We start from the raw sequence: 5,840 nt of genomic DNA, 5'->3' as shown, positions 1-5,840 counted from the left end.
AATCCATTATGTCAAATCAAAGAAGCCAGATTGAAAAAAATTACCTATTGTTTGATTCCATTTGTATGAAACAATAGAAAGGGTAAAACTATAGTGACAGAGAGTAGAGATCAGTAGTCAGAAGCTAAAAGTAGAGGGAAAGCATTAACCACAGAGGGATATGTGGGAAATATGGGGAAAATAAAAATGTTTTATATCATGATTTCAGTGGTAATTATACAAATGTATATATTTATGAAAACTTAATAAACTGCACCTTAAAATCGGTGAATTTAATTTTACTAAGGTATACTTCAATAAAGATGCTTTGTTAAATGAAAATAAGCATATTATCTTAGAGGCATACCTTACATATAAATCAAAGAAAAATATTAATTCAAGGCTAGAAATGATATTTAAATCTTAGTGTGGAATAATCTTAGTAATGGGTGATGTATAAAATTTATTTCCACCAGACTGTAATGTCCATGTCTGATTAACTATCAAATAATTTTATATTTATTTTTTCAAATTATAATTACTTGATTTGTTCCCCAATGTATCATCAAATAATATATGCACCCCTTCCTTTCTTCACAAAATAGATTAGTAAGAATTTAAAAAGAAATTGAGACTAGTGTTTATTTGCTCTTCATTCCTAGATATCAGTGGAAGACATAAAAATTAGAAATCTCAAATTCAATATGAACACTAATATTTCCTTTGTGAATGTCATAATATATTCTTACTTTTACTTGTCCTTTATAAAAGTATACTGAAATTCCCTTAATAAAGGAATTGGTCTCTTTTTTTTGTATTTATATTTTTCTGGTTTTATTGAGATATAATTGACATACAACATTGTATTAGTTTAAGGCACGCAATATAATGATTTGATATATGTATATATCGTGAAATGATAGCCGCAATAAGTTTTTGTTTACATCCATCACCTCACATGGTTACATTTTTTGTGTGTGTGATTAGAACTTTTAAGATTTATTCTTGCAGCAACTTTCAAATATACAGTACAGTATTGTTAACTATAGTCACCATGCTGTGCATTAGATTCCCAGAACTTATTTATCTTAAAACTGGAAATTTGAATTGGAATTGGTCTCCTTAAGCATTATTCACTTTTCAACTCTCTTCTTTTTTATAAATACTTACCATCTCCAAGTATGCACATAAACACACCACGTACGCATTCAATTAAAAGTCTATATTTATCTTCAGAAGGAAATTTTATAGGTTTGAACCATTGATTTTGAAGCCTGAATAATTACCTGGAAGCCTGAAATAATTTCAAAATAGAATTGTTAAGGTTTCAAGAAGAATCTCAACTGAATACCCTGCAAAATAAAATGTGTTTTTCTGTTAATTAACAACTTAATAAATAACCTATGATCTTTTCTCAAGTGAAAACTTATTGTTCCAGGAATTTCACCTCCACCTACTCAAAAAGAAGCATTTTTCCTTTTCTAAGTAATTAATTGCTCTCAAGATACGGTGGCCCCATATTTTCAGTATTTGGGTATAAAAGCAGCTGATAATTGGTGTGTGAATATTCTGAGTAGATGAGATCTAAACAGATTACCAAGTAGGTGAAACAGGCATCATGTATGATTTAAGGACCCCTAAGTTTTATGTTCTCCATGGCTTAAAATATCTCCATTCTAAAAATTTCACTACATTGTCAATACAACCGTTCTTAACAAATAATCATTTACCATTACATTTTTTGGAAAATTGAAGTCACCTTTGAAATGCATTCTCAAAATAAAATTGTATCTGTATATAGTTGAAAAACAAGCTATTGAATGAGGGAATTCAGGAGTAATAAACTCATGACCCAAACTTTTGCATTTTGGCTTCTTTCTTAATTAGTCTATCAATCTATTTCTCAATAATAATACTTACCAACATTTATTTCCATGATCCTTTCAAAAGCCTCCCTTCTTGGGCGCCTGGGTGGCTCAGTTGGTTAAGCGACTGCCTTCGGCTCAGGTCATGATCCTGGAGTCCCGGGATCGGGTCCCACATCGGGCTCCCTGCTCAGCAGGGGGTCTGCTTCTCCCTCTGCCCTCTTCCCTCTCGTGCTCTCTGTCTCTCATTCTCTCTCTCTCAAATAAATAAATAAAATCTTTAAAAAATAAATAAATAAATAAAAATAAAAATAAAAAAAAAGCTTCCCTTCTCTAGCTTAAAAAGTCCACAGCATTTAAAACTGTAGTCCAACTCTTCTTTTATAAAACCATCTCCTCCTAGAGTATTCAGTATTTCCTATGTTTTTTCTGTCTCTAAACATAACTTTTGTCTCCTCTCCTACCTGTTTCCTAATCCTTCTGCTGCTGAAAAATAGGCATTGCTCAAAGTTTTTCCACAGCTTTCTCCCGCTCTCTCAATTGTCTGTCTAGTCTAGCCTGGCCATATCGACCTTGTGACTCATACAATGCGAATGGCTAAAAAATATATAGTTCCCAACATAACTACTCTTTCCAATTATATTGGGATACTCCCAACCACCTGTAGGACATTAATATCTATCCCCAAGTACCACAGGTATTTCTGAATCTTCATGAAAAAAAAAGTCAATTAGTAATTTCTCTTTCTCATGCCAGTCCCTGGTCCTAACTTTTTTTCTTCAATAATAACAAAATTTTTGCCAATATCCACACTCAGAATCATATTCTTTTCTTTCTTCCTCCCAATCTGTCACTAAGTCCCACAGAAATCTTGTTGACATTGCACCTCTCTTTATTTCTAGTATTATCTTTCTCTTTTAGGTTCTTACCTGAGCTATGATATTAACCCTCTGGTTTATTTTTCCACATTCATTTTTTTTATTATGTTATGTTAATCACCATACATTACGTCATTAGTTTTTGATGTAGTGTTCCATGATTCATTGTTTGCGTATAACACCCAGTGCTCCATGCAAAATGTGCCCTCTTTAATACCCATCACCAGGCTAACCCATCCCCCCACCCCCATCCCCTCTAGAACCCTCAGTTTGTTTTTGAGAGTCCATAGTCTCTCACGGTTCATCTCCCCCTCTGATTTCTGCCCCCTTCATTCTTCCCCTCCTGTTATCTTCTTTTTTCAGCTTCTCTCTATATTTTAATAAAAATAGTACATGAACACAAGATTAAATCTCTACTTGTGATATTTACCTTATCAAAAAATTTAAATGACTTCCCTTTTTAATGAATAAAGTACAAATTCTTATGGGACACTTGGGGATATTCAGATGTGTTCTAATCTATGTTGTTACCTCCTCTCTCTCTACTCCCCCACCTTCATTAAAACCAACCTGGCTTGCTAACGAATCTTTGTGCATATGTTCTATCTTCCAATCCCCCCATTTCATTGCAAATATGGATTTCTTTTATCCAGAATAATTCCTCCCATTTCCTCTAGTTGAAATCCTATCCATCTCTAAGGATTCACTTTAAAAGTGATTTTCTTCATGGACTTTCCTTTATTCTCTAACCAAAAAGGATCTTTCTCAACATAAACAACACATTTTTCACAGACATTTACATCAGTGTTTTCTGCCTGGAGTATTTCTGTACCTTATCTTTACCATGAACTTATATATAACCTTTTTGAAGGGGAATACTGGGTCTTATTTGTGCATCCCCTAAAATTATGGTTACTATATATATGGTCAATAAATAAACTCTTTAGATAAAGCACGAAGGGAAGGAGAGGCCAGAAATATCTGTGAAAATTTGCAATCAATACAAATGACAAGAATACTGATATAATAGCAATAGATCATATTATCTAATATGTTGTTGGCACCATTAAACACATTTTAACATAATTTGAAATGACTGACTATGGTAGACTAGATGTTGTCCTATCTTTCTTGTGGGTCTGATATTTTATTATTCTATGAAATACCAGCAGTACCATTTGGTAAACAAAGAGAAAAATACACATAACATTAGGTTCTCCCTTCCTTTCAAATTCATCAACAGAAAATTCCCATTAAGTGCATTTTGTGGACAATTCACAAGCACAGAAAGTTAATTTCTAGGTCCTAAATGAACCAACCAGAAAAATTTACACAGACCATGATAAGAATTCCAGGTTGCTCTTTATTCTAGTTTTACTCATAGAAATGATGAGAGAAAAAAAAAGGCACAAGAGCCAGACTGAGTCCATAGAATAGAACTGTAGTGCCTCACGGGAAGCAATAGAGCAAGTTAGTTAAATTTAAGTGCTCTGAAGTTGGACTGGCTGGTTTTGAATCTGTAATTCAATATTACCTGGCTTCAGGACCCTCATCAAGTTATTTAGTTTTTCCAAGCCTCAATTCTGTAAAACAGGGTATAACATAACTCATGGAGATGATGGGAAATTAAATGAGTTGATGAGAAAATTAAATGTTTTAAGGCCTTAGCATACTGCCAAGCATATAATATGTCTTCAAAATTCTTACCTATTATTTTTGCTAGTTTCTTTCCTTCTTGTTCTAATTTAACTTTTTTACTTTTTATAATTGCCAACATAATCCATATTGTAAAAAAAATTTTAAAGATGTGAAAAATAAGAAAAGAAACATCTCTGAAATTTTAACCAATCTTGAGAAAATCATGTTAAAATTTTGGCATTTATCATTTTCTTTTGTATTTTGTATTTTGTATTTTATTTTGTCTGTGCCTTTGAAAAAGAAATCTAAGTATCTTTGATACTAAATCTAAGTATCTAAGTATCTTTGATAACAAAGCTTAACTCACCCTACAGTCCAGATGTTCAGGGGAAATGTAAACTTACTTATGTTATATGGTGAGTCTGGTCTTCCTCTCCTATCTCCAACAACTGACTTGCAGGAATAAAACAACTAATGATGTCCAATCTGATGTACAGCTTAGTCTCATTCCATAATTTAAATAGGTTTGCCTTCAGGTTTGGTGATTTTGGGCATTCTCCATACATTTGTTCTGTGCTCAGACTCTGCTAGGGAAAAATAATGCTCATTTAGTCAGTCATATTTCTCAGTCTTAGGTTCTCCAAACCCAGCTTATATACAAGATAGTACTTGGTTACAAGGATGGGGAGGCAGAAAGATATGACTTTTGTAGCTTCACAGTGTAGAGTTAAGGTTATCTGGTTTCTATCTCCTCTGGCTTCCTGTCATGTCAAGTGTTCCTTGTCCAGTCAGATGCTGCTTCCTCTGCTGGGATTTGTGGATAACATCTGTGGCTGGTGAGATTGTAATCAATTCCTAGAACTTGGATAATTCTCGGAGATCATTAGTATCAATTTCAGCATCTCAGTATCCCCATTTCTCTTAGTTTTTAAAAGCTACATATTTATATTATTTTGTAGATGTTGCCATTTGTTTTATTTCTAACTGATGCTGGTTTGAATATAGAAAAGGTAATGGTGTTTTTTAAATACTGATTTAAAATCTAAGTAAACCCCATTATTATTTATAACAGCTTTATTTTTAGTTGTTTATCTTGGCTTTCCCCAAGATTGGTGGTATAGCTTTTATTGAGGTGAGTATACAATGGACAGGTCTCCTGCTGCATTTTGTATTCCAGAGCAGAACACAGAGATCTAGCAGAGCTGGACCTAAGATTCTGAGAAGGGGAACACAGACCTTGAGCTGTAACTGCATGCTTCAAAAAACCACCAGATTCTCTAAGGGTGGGAGAACACCACAGTTCAAGTATTTTCACTCATTGTAGTTGACAATGAAGCACAGACCCTGTGGCCACCACCTCAGATCCATAGAATTCTCTCGAAATGCAGGCTTTCAAGGAATGGGTTTTAGTTTAATTCTCACCTCTCCCATAATCTTCTTCTTCTTCTTCTTCTTCTTCTTCTTCTTCTTCTTCTTCTTC

The sequence above is a fragment of the Mirounga leonina genome, unplaced genomic scaffold, assembly GCF_011800145.1.
Source record: "Mirounga leonina isolate KUSES-001 unplaced genomic scaffold, KU_Mleo_1.0 Mir_127, whole genome shotgun sequence".
NCBI lineage: Eukaryota > Metazoa > Chordata > Mammalia > Carnivora > Phocidae > Mirounga > Mirounga leonina.
Note: the sequence above shows the minus strand (reverse complement) of the source record.